We start from the raw sequence: 22189 nt of genomic DNA on the forward strand, positions 1-22189 counted from the left end.
TCTCGCCTACTTGAGAAGGCAAGGCACAGGGATGCAGGCCACTGTAGCTGCGGCTGATTTGCCAGATGCAGCCTAGGAAAAGTGTATTATTATAAAGCTATATTCTAATACAATGAACATAAGTAAAATGATCTCGTAAAGACATCAAAATGACTTCTAAGTCCTAAAAAATATTCCAACTTAAATTATATGATTTAACATTTTTCAGACAATCTCAAATATGAATGAAACTATGAATCCTTACGGATCCGTATCTTGGCTACATCCTTATCCAACACAATTAACAGAATCCTATTAGGAAAAGAAACAGTTAACAAATGGACAGTAGCTTCTAGAAGTCGACACTTTGCTAAGGACTCACCCCTTTCTGGAATCTGTCCAGCAATCATCAAGTTCATTGTCTATGATTTGTGGATTCCACCTTTTCCTCTTTTGGAAGAACAGTACATTAGCTTCTCTCCTCTTCCTGCACAGCTCTCTCTATTCACAGCTCCTCAAAGACCACTGACAGCTACTTAGTAATGTGAAAGTTCTCTCAGTGTCCTAGGATATCACACATCCTGACCAAAAAAACTTGATCTCATCTGTTTCTGTAACAGAAATTTCCTATGTTCCAGAATGATTCTACATTTCAATACCTTGTGGTGAAGGCAACAGAGTATGGTGGGATACAAGTGCACCCTCTGGGACCAGGGTTTCAAATTTACAGCCCCTTTCTAGGTGTATGATTTCAGACCAATTACTTAGTTTCTTTTTCTCTGTTTACTCAACTGAAAATATGGGAATGAAAATAGGATTATTAAAGGAGTAAATGAGGTAAACATATATAGCCGTCTTAAACTTTATACCAGCAGGTAACATATATGTGCCATGTTAGTAATTATTTATTCTTTTTACCTCATTCCTCTTACTTACACAAGTACAGAATCTTTATGCTTCTTTAATACTGACTTGGTCTGCCTCAGTGATGCTGATTAGAACCTCTCATTTCAGAAACTTCAGGTCATACTGAGGACAAATGGGCAATAAAAGAAACAACAGGAGAAAATTTAATTAGGGATAGACAATGTAAATGCCTCAATAGGTGACAAAAATGACTGAAGCAGCCAGCTAAGTTCAGGACAATGGAGAACAGTCTACAAACTGGATTTGGCCCCTACCACTGTTAATACCCTCTAAATGTTCCTTTTCTTAGGTCAGGACACAAAAATTAAACCCTCAGTAGCATTATAAAATACTGAGGATGGGGGAACTTAAAAAATGCAGAAATGGAGATAAAACAGAAGAGAACAACTTTTACCTTGTTCTTCTTTTAGTGAACTACAACTATAAGAATACTAAGTTAACCACTGATGTAGGTACGTACTTATTTGTACTTAATTACATGCTATAAAGAAAAACTATTCTAAACTTAAGATACTGTTAAAAATAGTTTAAAAAATACAATAATATGGCATGAAGCAATTATGAGTCCATTTACAATTAGGAGGCAAATCAACTTTAAGTGGGTCCTTACGGCTATTTTAAAGCTTACCATTCCAAAGGACTGATATCAGAACAAATGATATATCCAGCTACAGATCAAAAAGAGTTCAGGTTCACCTGAAGGCCACTTTAACACTTTCAAAGTCCTAAAATATTTTTGAAAGTGTGTACGGTGCAGAAGGAGTTTTAGAACTTCAGTTATCATAAAAGCTAAAAGGTATTGGGCACTTAAAGCATATCAGACACATTATGCAAAGCGCTTCTTACTGAATCCTCGAATCCTCAAGACTACTTCATCCGTAGGTTCTACTCTTGCTATTTTACAGATGAGAAAGCTGAGGCAGAATGGACACTGAACACCCCGCCCAAGAAACCACAATCAGAATCTAAATCCAGGAATTCTAAAGCGAGAGCCCTTCCTCTTCTAGGCTGAGCTTTAGTTTTCTCACTCACAAAACAGTCTTGACAGTATCTTAACTCTAAATCTTAAGAGTTTATAAATTCATGTAACCTCACAGTGTTTCTCAAATTGCATGGTGAATTATTTTAGTAACTAATAACATACATCTAAAAATAGAACAAAATAAAAAGTATCAGAACGCATGCACTGTACATAGGAAGGCCTAAGTATTGTTTCATGAAACTTCTTTTTCAGTTTTGACAGTGTGTTTATATACGTGCCGGGTCACTGATTAAAAATGGAATCTCTCACTGTGGGCTGAAGTTTTTAAAAAAAGGGGGTGGGCTTGAAAAGCCACTCATATAAAGTGTTCATTCTTTTACTTAACAAAACTGAAAATAAATTATTCCAACCTTAATTGAATTCCAACTTGCTGTAAGTAATCATTCCAATTAAAAAGTAAATGCTTTGAATTCCATACTACTAAGTATGGAAATAGGAGGTTCTCCCAAATTATGTTCCAACAGAACCCTCCTTCAAGGTGTTTGTGGGTATTTCCTGGGGAAAGGAGGTGTTCTTGTTACCAAATAAACTCGAAAGTTGGGAAATACTGTACATTACATTTCCCTCTTGGACAGTCAAAATGCACATCATTAAAAACTATGAAAAGCTCTGCAGAAAAACAATAACACGACCATCATCAAAAAATAAAAACTGATTAACTGTTTTTAATCCAGTGCTTTCTAAACTTAAAATTTCTCTGGAACCTCTCCTACCAACTACTAATCTCTCATAAAACCATATTGTAAACAGACAGCCAAACGATCTGCAAGGATCATTTTAATGACCTGAGTTTCTGTCTCCCTGCTGGAGAATCCAGAAAAAGTAAACTGGCTGATAACATGCCATCAAAGAGGGGAAGAGTTGTTTACCTGGACTAGGAAACCTCTGAGACTGACATATAGAACAGGACCCAGCATAATGGGCAATAAAGACTGCCTGTGGAACAAATTAATTCAGAATAGATTTTTGAGGAGTTACAATGCTCAGGGGTGGTGAATACCACTCTCATCTCTTATCAGTGACAGAACCCTGGGCTAGAAACCATCCTATGATCTAAGCCAGCCTACCACCCTTTCACAGGTGGAGGATTAGTACCAATTATAACCAAAGAATACTATCTTGAGCATGTTCTTCACATCTTCAAATCTGTTTCTACATTTTTGGTCTTTTCTTTTCCACTCACATTGCCTTTAGTTAATATTTTTCCTTTCTGCAAAACAAACAGCTCATAACACTTCACAACATATAGTATTGATACTTAAAAGTTGACAGTGAAACTAGATGTGAGGCTTGAGGATTTGTTAATTGTTAACTTACTAAGCTTGTACTTCACAACCACATAACATTAGTTTGTAACCATTTATTCATAAGTACAAAAGAAGAAAATTTGAAAAATAAATACATTTTGATGTAACATTACCTGAAGCAGAAACTGCATTGTGAAATAACACGAGGCACCTGACCAACCAGAAGAAAAAATGTAAAAGCATGGTTACGTGCCACAGAGCTCACGTAAAGAAACTGACTTCAAGACCACAGGCAAAAGGAGAGGTGTCCAGTAGAGGGGGAAAAAGCCTACAGAAAGCTTACACACAGGATCACTGAAAATAAGAGCAAAAGAGACTGAAAGGGCTTTTCGGTCTGGTCCCCTTAGTATAATAATGGGACGACTGAAGCCTAGAGAGGTGGAAAGACCTGCCCAGAGTGACATGATTAGTGAACGAGTCAGGACCCAGCCCAGATCTTCCAATTCCCAGGCTTCTGCATTGCCCACTATAACACAAGGCCTCCCACCTTCTCTAAAAGACCAACATGAAAAATAAACACTACTTACTGGCCTAATAACCACTAATCAAATTATGACTCTATACAACTAGAGCATTTAGAAGAAAACATCTCATTTTGCGTTACAACATGTGGTTGCTGCCTAGAAACCTATTAATACCCTCTTATGTATATTTACAAACCTTCATTCTAAAGTACTAAATCAAAAAAAGTCAGCAAGAAACCCAAACCCTATGGACTGAAATAAAACTATGTCATATGAGAGTCATACTGTTTCCGGGAGAACACATTTTGAAGTGAGGCAGATCTGGGTTCAAATCCTAGCTCAACTGTGCAATGTCTGTGTGACCTTGGACATGCCCTCCCCTTGGCTTCCATCTGTAATGATGCTGGGGGATAATACCACTTGATTCTTCATCTACTTCAACTTTATATTCATACAACTACCCCCTCTCCCAAAAAAACTTGCCAGCTACATCATGATTATAAACATCAGTATATCAAACACCTTTAAAAAAACGATTAAGTGCCATAAAGCATTTAACATATGAATACAATCTTTGTAAATGCTAGTGAAAAAATTCAAAGAAGACATTACTGCATAAAGTATAAAACTAACTTTCTTTCAAGCAAACTGGATAAAGAACAAAGAACCAGACTCTGCATCAGTCCTACAACTAATAAGCAGCACAACCCTAAGCAAGTGACTCCACCTCGCAGAAAACTCCACCAGTTACAGCTCAAAGTCAGCCACACCCCACTCCAGTTATGGTCAGGAAGAACCATTCCGACTACAGGGTTCCTAAAGCTCTCTTCTACTTGAAACAGTGTAGCATCAGCACCATCCCAAAACTCAGTATGAATCGGCCCTGTTCTAAGCACTCTAGACACAGTAACTCGTTTAATCCCCCTACAATCTTCTCAGATGGTATCATTCCTATCCAAGGAATCTAAGCTAGAGAGAAGTGAAGGAATTTGTCTAAAGTTACAGAGCCCATAGGAGGGCTGAGGGTTCAACAATCCAAGAGTCTGGTTGCATCCGTGCTTTTAATCACAGGTAATACTGGCTCTCAGAATCCTATAAATCCCAGAGTGGGCCTTAAAACTATAGACATGTAAACAGAAAACTGTTAATGCTATTTCTTCCTTGTGTCCAAATACAGCTGATACATAATCTACTGTGGAGGGAGAGAACAGTGACTAACATGTTAATGGTACCCTGTAAAAGAACAAACTACAGTTCATTTGACAAAGTTATAAAGCAGCAACTTAATTAAGATCAAGCTACAAAATGTGTATTTTGTTTCTCAAACGTGTTATTAAAATAATCAAAGTGTTGTGATGTTTTAACATTATCATACTTCCTTGGTTATAAAAATTTATCTGCTGGATAATGCTCCTAAGGAATAATTATCATATAAAACCAGAATGTCACTAAATATTGGCTAACTAGATTTTCTGCCTCTGTAACCATGCACAGGAAAATATATATATATACATATAAAGAAGCACATACACACCTACAACTTAAACACTGTATTCTGAGTATGGAAATCTCAAATTAGACACAATGTATTAAGGGTTATGCAAATAGGTATGTGCCAGACACTGCCAACATAAATGGCCAGGGCAGGCTTGACCTCCCTCCTCTGGAGCTACTTCACACCTGACTGACTTCTTGCAATTCTCTGCATGCCACTCTTCCTTCCTCTGCCAACTTAACATCACAGTTGCTAAAAAACCACAATCTGCCATCCCTTCACCCCTTCTATCTCAAGAGAAAAGTTAAAAGCACAGTGGCGCCAGGGAAGCTCAGTGGGGTAGAAAACAAATCACACTGGAGGACAACACACACACGTACATATGCACACACATGCGTCTGCACACCCCCCCCCCCAAAAATGCTGACTGCAATAAGCTGTTAACCTTAATTTCATCACCACAGTCTATCATCTGCCACCTAGTCTTGCAATAACTCTTTTCAGAATCCTTGGAAGGCCTAAGAAACAGAAGCAGAACAAACATTTAGCGTTTACTCCCAGACAAGTCTACTCTATAAATGCTGGTGGTACAAATATTTGCCTCACTGTGCTCTGCCCTCATACTCTGGACTGACAGGGTAGTGATTAGGGTCCAGCTGGATAGTCATTTCAGTGGTGAGACACACAAAGTAAGAAGTCCCATAGATCAATTCCTTCTTTAATTAAGGATGGCTGCAATACTAGTCTTCTCTCCAATAAAAAACAAATTATAGACTGATGACTAAATTGTTATGCAATTTTTAGGCTACTTGGCTTGATCTGCATTCACACAAATACAAAATCTTTATATCTCAGTAATTAAATAACAAAACAAATCATAAGCAACCTAACACAGAGGTTCTAAGATTTGATCTTCTTTTCCACAATTTCATCACACAACAAAGTTTTACCAATTTTGCCATTATACACACTAATCCACCTATCAGACTCCTGCTTCTATTAACACCAGACAACACCCATAAAATCAAATTTCTAAATAAAAGAAGCCATGGAAGAGGGAAATTGATGTTTAAAATAGAGACATCACCAGAAAGGTAACCAGAAGACACTACCTGAAATGATGAAATCCTGCTGTATACTGGATTTTGTTTTTGCCTGCTGAGGTGAGGTGGGCGGAGGTAGGGGGTGGGATTTGGGTCTGTGTCTGTATTTTATGGCAGATGGCATAACTGTGAATGATCAATGAACAACTCCTCTTGGAAAAAGACGCTTCGTAAAATATGGCAGTAATTACAGAAATCTATAACCTACAAAAGTTGATCAAAAGAAAAATACTTTAGTAAATATTCAGAAGTAATAAAGGATGCCTTGTGGTATACACATTTGCAATATACAAATAAAGATTCAAATAAAACCATATTAGGACTTCCCTGGCAGTCCAGCGGTTAAGACTCTGTGCTTCTACTGTAGGGGGCGTGGGTTCGTTCGATCCCTGGTCAGGGAACTGAGATCCTGCGTGCTCAGGGCGCAGCCAAAAATATTAAAATAAATAAATAAAAATAAGACCAGATTATAAAACCAAGCCCCATACTTAAACTGGGCTTTCTCAGCTCTTCTTTTACAGTAACTTTATGAAAATGTATACAGTCTAACTCAGCATCACACTTTAAATGCCATTAGAAAGAGAAACAGAGACCTCATTAATAGTTTAGATTGTAAAGCACAAGGGAAAAAACTGGTTTAAACAAGAACCTGCTAATGAACTAAAGTGACCTGCCTTGAAAAAAAAGAAGTCCCTTTTGTTACAGCAGCAAATTATTTCACAACAAATTCTATATTTTACTAAAGAAATACCGACAGAAAAATGAAACACATCTAGCCTGAATCTTTGTGATGTTATGATCAAAAAGTAGTTAACCTATATGGATGGTCTTAGTATAAAGACTATTTTTTAGGGGCAGTGGGGAGATGGGGTGGAGTGGGAAGGGAAGGTGCATCACAGTGTATAGGAGATATTATACCAGCTATGAAAGTAATCTTTTTATAGTACCTTTTAAAAAAAAGTACATCCACTCATATAGCAGAAATGTGTGATCTCTTCCATACCTGATGACAACACACATCCCAAGTAATAAAACCTTTCTTTATTCAACAAGCAATAGGATCCAAATCTTACAGAGAAGTTAAAAAATAGTCTTCAAACAAGAAGCCTTTAGAAAAAATTCCGTCCACAGCAACAGTTATTAAGCATGACTACTGCATTTTATCTGAGGTAAATAAGGCAATCTTGTCAGAAAAAATACACTTAAGAAGAAAGACTTCCCTTACACTTCAGTAAAAATATTTTTATATGAAGATATTCAATGACAAAAATAAAAAGCCTAATAAAAGCTATATATATAGCTTATTTCATTATGTAAAGAAAAAAATAATCATAAAAAGACTGAAAAGGAAATATGCGAAAATGTTAACAGTAACATAAGTGGTAAGATTACAGAAGATAATTTTAAAAAATTTTACAGTACTTCCTGCATTTTACAAGTCTTTTTTTTAACTGAAAAAAGTTGGCATTCACTTGTCATATAAACAAACAATAAATAAGTCCTTACAAAACCAACACAGGTTCTAAGCTGCTTCCATAGACCATATTTCTAGACTTCGAATAAAGGTGCTAATTATTTGCTAGTAATCTGGAAAAAAGGAACAAAATAAAGCCACAGACTTTCATTTCTGGCTCTCCTATAAATATTTTCATAACTAAAAACTAATAAAGAATTTTTTACCTTTCTAAGAAAAGGTTCTATGTCCAACTTTCTATTAGTGACAATCTGATTTTTTAAAGCATCAGTTTAGAATGCCTTACACAAAAACCATCTCAAAGAATTAAGTTATGTTCAGTTCAGTAGTTCCAAAATGTAGACACCTAATACACAGTGCGAGAAGTTTTGATGCATTTTAGTGAACTGCACCAACAGAAACACCTCATTTTATACACACCTTTCCATTACTTCTTAAGAGCCTGATATCTAAGGAAGCTTTTTGCAAAAGGTACTTTGCTTAGCCTGGACGTGGATTTATTTGAATATCCGGGAAGCTGTCAAAATCGATCTCAAACTGCATTATACTCAAGGCACAGAATGTCACCTCTTTACTGGGCCTCTTTCTCTCCTTTCTTTCACAAGAGCACCCTTAATATCCCCTAGCTTACATTTCCGGGCCCATGAGTCACTGAGAAATGAGCTCTAAGTTTTCTTTAAACTGCCACTCAAACGGCTCCTCTACAGCATTCAATGATCTGTCCCCCCAGCAACTCTTTGGCCTACCCCCAGTCCCCACCGTGGTCCTACGCAACAAACTGCACTATCTACTATTTCTAGACTATACCTTTTTACCTTTGTCCTCTAGCTTTGCTGCTCCTCCACATACCGTTCTCTTCTGCAACCCTCCTCTCTCCCAAATCCCGTCGGGCCTTCAAGACCCGCTTTGTACCGCCTCGCCCAAGAAGCCTTCCAGATTTCTGCTAGGCGGAAGTGATCGATCAGTCCGGTCTTCTCTGGGTACCTTTCTAGCATTCTGTAGTTCTTTCACAGGACTTATCATCTCCTTCCCGGTATCGTGGTTATTTGTGTACTCGCCTTATCTCCTGCACCAGAGCGTAAGCTCCTCGGGGGAGGGGACCGTGGGCCCGGGTTCCCCTTTGAATCCCTCCGGCGCGGACCGACCAGGGCGCCTGCACGCACTCAGCGCGCAGGTTGGTTCAACCGAACTCGGGAACGCTCCGGCCGCACAACTCCTAACCAGAAATCGGTTAGGCATTTTCCCGAAATGAAGATCGCAGAGATGCTATCCGCCTCCCGATAACAGGAAGTTTACCAGGGACCAGGAGCGAGGTGGCCGAAGCCCTTGTGCAGTGGGAGTGACAGCTGGCCAGGCCCGCACTCCCCTGTCCTCCCGGCTCCGGCCGCAGACGCCCCCACGCCGCCAGCCCCACCACAGAACCGCGGAAAGCTGGCTGGAGAGCACGGGGCCTCCGGAGACCCGGCCGCAGGCCCCTGGGCGCCGCGCCGGCGAGGACGAGAGGGGAAGGCTCCGCGAGGGGCCCGGGCCGGGCGGAGAGGGCAGGCCGGGCCGCTCCCGCCGACTCCCGGGCCGGGGCCGCCGCCGCCACCCGAGAAAATGGAGGCAGCCCCGGGGCCGCTGACGGGCCGGGGCAGGGAGGCGGAAGCCGGGCTGGTGTCCGCGCCTCGAGAAGGGTCGGGCCGGGGGTCACTCACGGGGCTGGGCCGGGCGGCTCCCTCTCCGCCTCCGCGTCGTCGCCGTCCCCGTCCTCGGCCGCCGCCGCCTCGGGCTGCTCGCTCGGTCCCCGCGGCGCGGCTCGGGCGCTCGGCCCCTCCGTTGTCTTCCGCCCGCTCCTCCTCCCGGCGACAGGATCCCGCGGCGGCGGCGGCGGCTGCGCGAGCGGACGGCGGCCCAGGGGCTCCCGCGGCGGCCGCCGCACTGCTGCTCTCGCTCGCTCGCTCCGGCTGCGGCTCTGCTGCGGGGCCGCGCGCCGCCTTCGCCCGGCTCCCGGAGGCTCAGACTCTCCCAGGCCTCGCCGCTCCCCGCTCCCGGCCTGAGCCCGGCTTTGACGTGCGTCTGCGCAGCCGCCGAGGGCGCGACGTCGGGCGGTGCCGCAACGCCCCCTTCGGCCTCGGGCGCCCCCGGGCGGCCGGGCGGACTCGCGGCGTAGGAGTCCGCGCCGAGCCGCAGCGGGAGGGGGCGCAGAGAAAAGCGGAAGCAGAGGAGGAGAGTTCCTCCTCTCCTTTCACCTGCAGCTTAGATGTTGGTGCTCAGCCCGGTCTCGTCAGTCTAAGCACTCTTCCTGGAGGACTCCTACGTCCACTGTCTACGACCACTTCCTGAACTCTTAACAAAGCTCTATTTCTGCTAAAGGCCGAGGGCTGACTTGTGCAGACTCATTCCTTCCTACTTTCGAGGGACAGATAACTCTCATTTTAGCATCCTCTGAGAGAGAGTGTAGAAAGTGATCGAATGACCCATATTAATAGGATTCAACAGCCTGGATTTAAATCTCAACTCCACCATTTAGTCTCTATGGGCTATTTCCTGTCCCTATTCCTACGTTCCTTCACATACACTCACACAAAAGTATAATAGCACAGTTACCATAGCCTTATGCGGTTGAACGAGATAATGCATTGCAAAGCTCTGACAACAGACTCTGGTACATAAAAATGCCATACATGTATATTTTCATTTCTTTCTGTTGCTTTGCTTTTAATTTGTAACTGAACAGCTATTTTTGAGTATCTACTGTGTGCCAGGCACTGTTCTAGGTGGTGGGGCAGTGAATGAAACATTACCTGCTCCTGAGACAAACAATAAACAAATAAACCAACATATATATGACATCAGATGGTTTTTAGTGCTATGGAGAAAAAGCACACAGGCTAAGGAGGCGAGGGAGTGCAGGGTATTGTTATTTATAGCGCTCCCGCAGGGGGCAGCTACTTGAAGAAAGAGCCTGCTGTGAGCTATGAGTATGGAAAAGCAGAAGGAACAGCAAGGACCAAGCCCCTGAGGTGGGAATGCCTTGGAGCCCAGCAAGGCAAGAGCCCTGAGGCGAGAGAGGAGAGATAAGAAGAGAGGGAGGCCATATAGACCAAAGTGAGGACTGGTTTTTACTCTGAAGGAGAGCAGGAGCTATTTGGAGTGTTTTGAGCAGAGAAAGGATGTGGTCTGACATTTCAAAAGAATTACTCTGGTTGTGGTGTGAAGCCCAGCCTGAAGGGCCTGAGAGTTTCATCCAGGAGACCAGTTGGAAGGCTTTGGAAATAGGCCAGTGACAAGAAGACAGACGAGGCCTAGTGGAAGACTAAAGAAGTGGTCGTGTTCTAGACACATTTAAAAGGGGGAGCTGACATGATTTTGCTGAATTTTTTTTTTTTTAAAGATAGATTTTATTCATTTTTAAAAATTTTTTGTTTATTTATTTTTGGCTGCGTTGGGTCTTCATTGCTGCACACGGGCTTTCTCTAGTTGCGGCGAGCAGGGGCTACTCTTCCTTGCGGTGTGTGGGCTTCTCATTGCGGTGGCTTCTCTTGTTGCGGAGTATGAGCTCTAGGCACGCGGGCTTCAGTAGTTGCGGCATGCAGGTTTCAGTAGTTGTGGCTCGCAGGCTCTAGAGCACAGGCTCAGTAGTTGTGACGCACGGGCTTAGTTGCTCCATGGCATGTGGGATCTTCCCAGACCAGGGCTCGAACCCATGTCCCCTCCATTGGCAGGCGGATTCTTTTTTTTTTTTTTTTTTTGATTTTTTAAATAAATAAATTTATTTTATTTATTTATTTTTGGCTGTGTTGGGTCTTTGTTGCTGCGTGCAGGCTTTCTCTAGTTGTGGAGAACGGGGGCTACTCTTTGTAGTGGTGCATGGGCTTCTTATTGTGGTGGCTTTTGCTGCGGAGCACAGGATCTAGGCACGTGGGCTTCAGTAGTTGTGGCACGTGGGCTCAGTAGTTGTGGCACACGGGCTTAGTTGCTCCACAGCATGTGGGATCTTCCCAGACCAGGGCTCGAACCCGTGTCCCCTGCATTGGCAGGCGGATTCCTAACCACTACGCCACCAGGGAAGCCTGATTTTGCTGATTTCTAAGTTGTTTTTTTGTGGGGTTTTTTGTCTTTTGTTTTCTCAAGCAACTGGAAGATACAATTTGGGGAAATGGGGAAGACTTAAACAGAAACAGATATGAAGGGAGGAACTTGGAAATACATTTGGGGGCATATTAAGTTGAGCTGCCTGTGAGACACCCAAGGAGGGAGCTTGATGTAGAAGTCTGGGGTTTGGGGGAGACGTCTAGGCTGGAGATAGAATTGGGGGAGTCCTCAGAGTAAGTAAAATCTCAATACAGTACTCAGTGAGATCCTTTAGGGAGAGAGGGTTAATAAAAGACAAGGCCAAGGGTGAGCCGAGGCCCCAACATTGAGAGGTCAGGGAGATGACAAGGAACCAGCAAAGGATGCTGAGAGCAGCCAGCGTGGCAGGAGGAGACCCAGGAGAGGTTCACATGCTGGACGATCAGGGATGGAGGATGGATCCAGGCTCTGAATGTGGCTAATAGTTCAAGTAAGATTAGTAGTGGTGATTGGTCGTTGGTGTCAGTGCCACAGTGGTAACTAGCGGCCTTGGGAAGAGCTGTTTCAGCAGAAGTGGGGGGCAAAACCTGACAGGAGTGCTCTCTAGAAAGAATAAGACCTAGAAAGACCTCTGTAGAGAGAACTGGGCTCTAGAATGAGAGACCATGGGTGCAGACAATTTTTTCATGACGCTTTGTTCTAAAGGAGAGCAGAAAGATGGGGCAGTAGCCAGAAGGGAAAGTGAAGTCAAAACAGATTTTTTGTTTTATTTCATTTTGTTTTGTTTTGAGGATGGGAGCTGTTAGAGCCAGCTTACGTGTTGACAGGAATGATTCAGTCATGAGGGAAAATTTGATGATGGCTGGGGAGTGGCGGCATTTTCTGGAGAGTTATCCTTGAGTGAGCAAGAAGAGAAGGTCGCAGCGCACAGTGGCGGGTCTGGCCTTGGAGACCAGCAAGGCAAGCGTTCCCTCACAGTAACGGAGGACAGGCAGCCCCGGGGAAGAGGTGCCAGAACGTGTGGATGTTCCCTTTGAGGGCTTCTCTTTTCTCAGGGAAATAGAAGCAAGGACATCAGCTTAGAGCGTGGACGAGGTGAAGGTGTTGGAAGTTTGAGGGGAGAGGGGAAGGTGTACAGAAGGGCCAGTCAGCGGGATTAGTCTGTTTTTCAGAGGCCACAATTTGCTGCGAAGGTGCCAGCACAGGATGGTGGGGGCTTGGATTCAGCCGGGGTTATTTTTGTTGGATAATTCCATGGAGAGAAAAAGGGGAAAGGAAGGGGAGAGTATATACAAGGAAGTAATAATAATAATTGCCGACTGTTGCCTCCGAGCTGGATAGGAAGGAATGAGGAAATGGGGGAGGAGGTGGGAGCCGTGGGAGGGCAGAGACCCTGTGGAAGTGGCAGCAGGATCTAAGGAATGATGGGTGAAAGGATGGTGTGATCAGCGCCGTAGGCCGAGTGAGCTGGAAAGGAGGAGAGCCAGGTTGCTTACCCTGAGACTATGGAAGAAGCAGCTTCTGGTAAATGACAAGGCCTGGGGGGCAGCTTCTCAAACTAAGGTCCACGTGCATTACCAGGGGATCTTGCTGAAATGCAGATATTGATTCCGTTGGTCTAGGGTGGGGCCTGTGATTTGGCATTTCTAACAAGTTGGCGGTGGGATGGGGGAGGATTATTCTTATTCTGGTTATAGCCTTGATACCAAAACCTCAATAAATGCAACACACACACACAAAGAAAACCAGACTAATCTTGTCAGTGAAAATATATATATGAAAAACCTAAATAAAAAGTATAAAATATAAGTAAAATAATAACACATTACAAGTGAAGTTCATTCCAACCAAGGACAATTGATCTCAAACATATTAGAAGCTATTAGAAAAACTATAGCTGTCTAGGCTCAGAGAGAAATCAACTGATGACAAGCCCTGAGCAAGCTGCTTCCTGAGGCTGCCTCTGCTTCTCTCTAGTTACCAGGGAAGGGAGGCATCTCACCCTCTTCAGTGAGCAGACTGCAAGTTTTATCGAATTTTGAAACTTTGTTCAATGAGGAGTTTACTCCCACAGCATTTTTTTTTTTTTAAGAGGAGAGTTCTTTTTAACTGCAGTCCCCCAAAAGGTGGCCTTTATTGTGCTGACATTCCACAAAAACAAGTAGGGACCCAATTTCCCGCAGAATAAAAGAATGCATGGGGGTGGATAATCCCACATGCTAGGTTTGGATTCCTTTGATTTAAGGGTCAGAGCAGGATTCCAGATTAATCTCTTAACTGGAATAAGTCCACTGCAGCTGAGAAATATAGCAGCAAGATGGCAGAAGTTTCTGGAAAAAGGAGTTTGTAACAAATTCTGAAGCCGAAGTGAAAGGAACAGCAGCATCTGACCACTTGACCATCTGAGCACTTGAATTTGCCCTTGGGGAGATACCTTCTCAATCCTTCTACTGGACTCCAAGCACTTTCTATTAATATAATATATATGTATTATATAATAGATTCTATAATGTATAGTGTATGAGGCATGACCTCTTTCTTGGAAATTCCTTGACCTCTTCACCTTGAAGCCCTCTCTACAGAGGCCCCTCACTCTCCCATGCTATGTCCACAGACCTCAGAGTCACACGGCAGGGTCATCATTCTCCTGGAGTCCGTGTTGGTCCTGTGTTAATTCTTCCATCACGTTCATTTCCCTTCCTCTCCTCGGCTGAAGCTGGACCATCGAAAAAAGGCACCTCCCTGCCTTAATCACACCACTCATGAAAGAACTTTGAAGCCTGAGTCACAGCTTCCCTCCCCACCCCACCCTGTGCCTGACTTCTCCAGGGCAACGTAAGTGCCACTCATCTGATATATTAGGTCATGGTTCCCTCGTACTCTCTGCCCCAGTGACCTTCACTTCCACTCCACTCACCAACCACTTGGTAAGCCCCATCCTGGTCTCTGCAGTCACCAAGATTCTACCTTTGAAGCTTGAACTCTGTAACTCTCCTGTTTAAATGCTCCTCCCACCCATTCACCCTTCCCACACCCTCATACCCACAAAACCTGCTCTGAATCTCATTGAAACTTTGTTTATTCAACAAATACATATGGAGAGCACATAATTACTGGGCACAAGCCGTGGGAATGAGACATTGGGCCAATACATGGCCCCTGCATGCAGTGAGCCTGTGGTCCATCCAGGAAAGGCACACAAAAAACCAGCAATTACAGAAGAGTGAGACATGAAGTATAAATAAGATTTAGCCGGTTGAAAATGGGGGTAAATACTCAGAGAAAATCATGTGAATAGCACCCAATGCAGGAAAGCACAGTGAATATACAGTATATACAGCTTAGAGCTTGCGGAGGCGAATTTTATTTTTTTAATTTGTCATTTTTTTTTCCCGACTTACTGAAGTATCATTGACATACAACATATGTAAGTTAAAGGTGTACAATATGGTGATTAGATACATGTACGTATTGCAAAAGGACTACCATAATAAGGTTAGTTCAAATCTTCACCCCCTCACATAATTATGATTTTGTGTGTATGTGTGTGGTGATAACATTTAAGATCTACTCTCTGTTAATTATAGTCACCACGCTGTACATTAGATATGTACATCTCTATGTGCATTACACATGTGATATATTATATGTACATTACATATATTATATTTACGTTAGATATAGTATGAACATCTCTCCATTTCCCCCACCTGCAGCCCCTGGCAGCCATCATTCTACTCTCTATTTCTGTGAGTTCATCTTTTTTAGGTTCTGCATATATAAATGAGAACATGCAGTATTTGTCTTTCTCTGTCTCACTTATTTCACTTAGCAGAATACCTGAATACCCTCAAGGTCCATCCATGTTGTCGCAAATGGCAGGATTGCAGAGGGAAATTGGCACCAGATAAGGTTGAAGGATAAACAAAGTTCCAGTATTTGAAGATCCATATCATCCATGTTAAGGAGACTGGATTTCAACATGAAGGCAATGGGGATAGGTTGGGTGGAATGAACATTGAAACTTTAAGCCATGGAGTGACAAGCTCAGATCTGTACTTTAGATGTATTTATTTATTTATTTATTTTTAAAGTCTAGCTTCAAACCTTTCCCCAGACTTTTTTTTTTTTTTTAGTAATTATTTATTTTTATTTATTTATTTATGGCTGTGTTGGGTCCTCGTTTCTGTGCGAGGGCTTTCTCCAGTTGCGGCAAGCGGGGGCCACTCTTCATCGCGGTGCACAGGCCTCTCACCATCGCGGCCTCTCTTGTTGCGGAGCACAGGCTCCAGACGCGCAGGCTCAGTAGTTGTGGCTCACGGGCCTAGTTGCTCCGTGGCATGTGGGATCTACCCAGACCAGGGCTCGAACCCGTGTCCCCTGCATTGGCAGGCAGATTCTCAACCACTGCGCCACCAGGGAAGCCCCTGTACTTTAGATTTATAAACATCACTCTGATCCTGCATGCAGTGTGGGTGGGAAGAAGGCCAGATTAGAGGTAGTGAGGCCAGAGGGAGGCTATTTTCATGCTGGCAAGAGAAATGGGGCCTGAACTAGGGAGCATGGAAAAAAAGTGAATCAGTTAGGAAAAAAAAAAAAATATCTAGAAGGCAGTAATTGGTGATTTGAAGGATATAGATGGTAGGGGAGAATATAGAATATAGGATGAAAACCTGGCTTTTGACATAGGCAACTGGTTGGATAATAGGGCTAATTCATTAGATGGAGGCCATCTAGGAGCAGTCAAAAGATAGGAGGAAAACCAGGAGAGCATAATGTCCCACAGACACATTTCCAGAGAAAGAATAGTCAGCAGCCTAGTGCTACAGTAGGATCAAGTGATACAAGGTTGGAAGTTATCGGTTGGATGTGGCAACAGGAGGATTTTGGTGACCTTGGAGAGAGCCGTACCAGTGGAGTGATGGGTGAAGAGGCACTCATACGGCAGTGGGTTTAAGGTGTGAACAGGAGCTATGGAGAGGGAAAATATGAGTAGAGGTGGCACTTTCAAGACAGGGGAGTGGAGAGGAAGGCCTGGTCAAGAAAGGGTCTGGAAGACAGCGGAGACTTGAGCACGTTTAAGTGCTTGCGGGAAGGAACAGTTAAAGAAGTTAAGATACAAGAAAGAGAAGGGAATCATAGATGCCTGGGGGTCCCTAAGGAGGGAGGAGGCTTCATGGGAACATAGGAGAAGGAAGAGGGCTCCCACTTTGTAACAGCAAAGACAGAAGAGGGTGGAGGTCCGGGAAGATGGCGGCTCAGTAAAATCAGGGGAATGTTTCCGGGAGTTGAGGTATGCAGGATGTGTTTTGTTAAAAAAAAAAAAAAAAAAAAAAGTAATTTTGTCCTAAAGTAAACGGACTGGTTGTTCCAGAATGAGAAAGAAGGAAGTGTAGGTTACAACCTGAATGGGTATAGAAAGGTATAGAAGGTCTAGAAAAGGGGATTTTATTTGTCAAAGCTGGCTAAGGTTTGATGGATTTATTTATAAGATTTTAAAAAAGAGTTTTAGTATCAAATATACGGACACAAAACTAGAATTTGTTTTTCTCTCCATTAAAATGAGAAAATTATTGGTCTGCCCTTCGTGAGAGGTTTGGTAGATTGACTAATGGCCCCCTAAAGATGGCCATGGCCCAGTCTCTGGAACCTGTGAATATGTCACCTTACATGGTGAAAGGAACTTTGCAGAGGTGATTAAGTTAAGGACCTTGAGATGGGGAGATTATTCTGGACATCTGGTGGGCTCAATGTAATCACAAGGGTCCTTATAGGAGGGAGGCAGGAGGGTCAGAATAAGAAAAAGGTGATATGACAACAGACACTGAAAGAGATTGAAAGCTAGTTCACTGTTGGCTTTGAAGATTGGGGAAGGGGCCATGAGCCAGGAATGAAAAGGGCCTGTAGATGCTGGAAAAAGCAAGGAAATGGATGCTCTCCTGAAGCTTCCAGAAGGAACCAGCTTTGCTGACACCTTAACTTTAACCCAGTGAGACTGATTTTGGACTTCCGGTCTCTAGAACTATAAGATAATAAATCTGTGTTGTTTTAAGCTCCTAAATTTGTTAGAGCAGTAATCAGAAATGAATATGAAGCTGTAAAAGGTTATTCTGTACCTTCTGTGTAGTTTGCCAAGGTAACAAAGATTCTGTGTTTTGCCAGAATAACTTCTTATGGTTTATGCTGACTTTATTATGTCCCTGATTATTTAAGAGAACCAAGTTTTCTTACTTAGGAAAGAGCTAAGATTCTTTACAATCACGTTACCTCCTATGTTTATTTTTAAAATCCTTTCTTGTCACTTTACGTAAGTACCAAGTATTATTTCTCAGGAACTCATGATCCTACCTTATTCAGGTGTTCAAATATACTGACAACTTTTGATATTTTGTCTTACCCCAAACTGATCCTGAATAATACCTTTTGCACCCAAGACTGTCTTTAAGATTTCCCAAAGGAGAAAACATAAAGGATTTGTTCTTTCATTGTAAAAAGAGAAAAGGCGGGAAATAATTGGGTTTATTTGATGGTTACTATTGATGAGTTGCATAGGAAGAGTTGTTAAATCAGAATAGATGCTGCTTAGCATGTCTCAGGGTAAATCAGTTTGGTAAATTGTAATTAAATTTGGATTTCAGGAACTATATGCTCTGGAGAAAATTCCTAGAGCGTTGTCAATGCTCTCATTGGCCCTGTTGTTTCTTGGTGCTGCTGTACCTGATAGTACAGTCATCCCTCAGTATCCACAAGGATTTGGTTCTAGGACCTCCCACAGATACCAAAATCTGTGGATACTCAAGTCTTATAGAAAATTGCAAAGTATTTGCATATAACCTACGCACATCCTCCCGTATTCCTTAGATTACTTATAATACCTAATACAATGTAAATGTTATGCAAATACAATGTAAATGCTATTTAAGTAGTTGCCAGTGTGCTGCAAGTTCAAGTTTTGCTTTTTTGGAACTTTCTGGAATTTTTTTTTTCCAGAATATTTTCTGTTCTCGGTTGCTGGAATCCACAGATGTAGAACCCATGGACACAGGACCAACTGTAGACAACCACAGTAGGTGTTGTCAGTCATAATTTAGCTATTTCTTAAAATGGTAACTCAGCCATAGCTTCTTTAATTTGAATTTAACATCTACTACAGTGGCAGTTTTCACCTGGAAACTAATATCCTTTACTATGGACTTATATTAATATGCAGAGGTTTAGGACCAATTCCAGATTTACAGAGTCTCTTTACTTGATATTCTTTATATATTCTTAGTGTATATTATGTCAGGATTACTATATGTTATATCTGAAGATTTTTTTCCGCTGAAGATTATGTTCCTCCATTTTTATAAATTAGATATAATATCTACTCTTCTTTGAAAATAGAGTTACTCGTTATGTTAACAGATATTTTGCCTAAAACATTTTCTGGATTGACTTTAATATTTTGGTTTCTATGCTGTAGAAACAACCAAATTTCCTTGTCAGTTGTACTATTCTTGTTATGAACTCCCAGCCGATCTTTCACTTTTGAAAATTGTCAGTAACAGGTTAACCACAGCCATCTTATTTTGTCATCTAAAGGTAGTTTTTTGGGTTTCTCTGATGCTTCCCTGAAAGCACTTACAATCAGCTAGAGACTAGAGTGCTTGTCTTTGACAAAGAAGGGCTGTCTCAGAGTCCTGTGGAAAAGGACTGTGCTAGGCACTTTGGGGTACAGGCTTCTGATGGTCTTATTTAGACAACTGTGAGACCATACCAGTGGGCTGAGTCAGGATTTCTAGAATTCTAGCTGAGACACAGATGAATTCATGAGAATACAAAACCAAAATCCAGGGGAACAAGAATTAGTTACCTAGGACTGAATGAATGGATGAGGGGTGATGGTGGGTTTTGTTTGGAATATTGTTGGTGTTGTTTTAATGTTCTGTTTTCTAGGTATATAAGGAACTCCATTCTCTTTTCTCTAAAGCTATCTATAACTCATAATAATTCAGGAGACTATGCTTTGCTAACCAGAAACAAACCATGTGTAAATATCTTATGCTCCCTCCTTGATGGTTCCAAAATTCAGAAAGTCTTGTGAGTATTCTTAATTTCATGGCAATATATTTATTTGCATAGGTTCAATAAGAATCTGTCTTCCTTGTTAACAGGACATAATTGGAAGCACTGGTTATGAACCTAAGGATTTGCCTGGAATATCGTATTTGAGAATGATGTTCATTTGATCAGAAATGACCTGACACTTTTAAGGACCTAAGGTTGATTTTATGGAGCCAATGGTTACAAAGCCTTCTTGGGAAAACTGGCCTGGTACTTGTTTGCCAAGTTCCCAGCCTTACAGGTGAGTAAGGAAGGTCACTTCCTGGCAGGCCCATGAGCCTTAGGATAATTGGGCAACCTTGAGAAGGGAGGAATTTGCTCAAATTTATGAGTACTGCAGGTGAATTTGATGGCAAATTCTTGGCTTGGCTTCCTAGCCTGAAGAGGCTTTCAACAGTCCAATCTGAGATACCTTATTAAAACTTCCAGCAAACAAACTTAAGCAGGCCTATGTGGAAGATCGCCATTCTGGAGGTACCTATGTAAATAGGCCAAATCTCCTGAAACCAGCCTCATTTTGTGATCAAGAAAAATCTTTCTTTGAGATTATCTTTGTCAAAAGAGGGGTATCAAAAAAGAGAAAATTTGTGTTTCAATTATAGCACACCCTTCCAGGTTATCAGGCTCTCACCCTGTTCGTTGCCTTTGAGTTTTTTTTTTTTTTTTTTTTTGCACTTCTTTGTACATTGCAGGTAGCTGATGACTGTGCAAACTCTGTCTTGTCTGATGAGATTTCACTGACCTCCTTCCCCCACCCCTCGTGGAAAAACCAGTTTTGGTACCTACCTTTAAATTGGACTGGATCTGTTGCCTTGTCGAAATTGTCGATCCTTACCACATTTTCAATTCTTTCAGTTTTCTTCAATATCTGACTACAATCTTCCAAACTAACTTTTCAAATTTTTCTCCCTCCTGCCTGACTCAGCATTACCAAGAACTAAAACTTGGCTACCTGGATCCCTATCAACACTCTAGGTTGCCTTGCAGCTGGCCTTTCCCCCCAGAATCTGAAGAAGCTCTGCAAGCTGTAGCCTAGTGACTTGGCATCAACCTTTAAGGACCCAGCTCCACAGCAGACCATACACAGGCTGGAATTCTCCCTGGACCAGCTGCTGCTGGACCCCTAAGGAAGTCCAACAAAATGCTCGGATCACACATGCCCGTGAATGAAAGGTAGCCAAGACTATGCACAACATCACCAAGAGTATGGCCATCTTAGCTTTGAGAAACTCAAGGAGTGGTGCCGCAAGATTTTCTTCCTCTAGAATCCCCTGGACTCGTTAATTCTCAAGGTTCAACTCCTGGCTCTTTACTTTAATACAATTCTTATACTATTATGTCTCTATTTTTAGGCATCCCTCTTTTAAGATATCTGATCTCCAGGACCATAAAACAACTGACCTCTGCCCCACCTCTCAACAGATGGGCCACCAGTTTTAGAAGAACAACACCAGCAAGAATGCTGGAGAGACTATTTCTTAGGCCCTGCTTCATGCCACTCAGGAGGTTTATGCTTGCCTCTGAGTTGTTCAGTGACAAAAGATAGTCATCTTGAACGGGAAGGCGGGACTGACATTATTGAGCTTTATCTGAGCTCTGTGCAACTTCAGCAGTGATGGTTAAGAAATCCCCACTACCCCTTTGTGCCTTGGAAATGACAAACCAGCTAACCACAAGGGACCACACTGCCCTCAGAGTTTCCAAGGGAAGTCTCAGCTCCATCCTTTCTCATGACTCCTGTAAGATTCCAAGATGACTCCCTTGTTTACCTGCCTCTATAAAACCCCTGGTCCCCTTCCTTTTCTTTGAGATGTTCCTCATCAATGAATGTTCTCCTTATTGCAATCACCTGAATAAATCATCTTCTTAATTATCAGGTGAAGTTTTTCTGTCACAGCTCCAGTGAGGACCTCCCTTTGATGGCAGCCAGCACATTGCCCCTGACTGCCCGGCTGGAATGACAATCATCTGTGCCCTGATACTCTGTTCAGTCCTCCTGAGAACAACCACCCTTTCGACAGCTCAGGACATGAGTAAACAGAGAAGGACAGCATGGCCCTAGTTGCCTCAGGTAGTGTTGGAGTTATGGAAGGAAACTCCTATGTTGAATGGGACAGAAAGGAATCAGTCTGAGATGCTTCTGAGATGAGCTGGGGGTAAACACACCCAGGGATGTCTTTAACATCAGCTGGACAGGTGCTGGGCAGAGCGCAGGCTGAGGCAGAGCTGGACCGCA

General features: G+C 42.5%; 1 protein-coding gene across 7 annotated transcripts in view; it reads right to left on the minus strand.

Moving 5' to 3' along the window:
• CAB39 (calcium binding protein 39) overlaps window positions 1-9786 on the minus strand; it is an 89084-nt gene extending 79298 nt beyond the window's left edge. For 3 of the 7 annotated variants that reach the window (XM_082396450.1, XM_082396449.1, XM_082396447.1), the window contains exons 1-2: window positions 9489-9628; window positions 916-1008 (exon numbers count right to left, since the gene is read on the minus strand). The gene's annotated coding sequence lies outside the window, so the exon portion shown is untranslated. Of the gene's footprint in view, window positions 1-915; window positions 1009-6326; window positions 6345-8606; window positions 8811-8849; window positions 9008-9488 lie in introns of those variants that run through there. The other 4 variants (XM_082396451.1, XM_082396448.1, XM_082396453.1 and 1 more) reach the window with 4 other exon arrangements.
• Between the last annotated feature and the right edge of the window lie 12403 nt (window positions 9787-22189).

This window comes from Balaenoptera borealis, assembly GCF_965194805.1.
Source record: "Balaenoptera borealis genome assembly, chromosome: 6".
In the NCBI taxonomy this organism is placed as follows: Eukaryota; Metazoa; Chordata; class Mammalia; order Artiodactyla; family Balaenopteridae; genus Balaenoptera; species Balaenoptera borealis.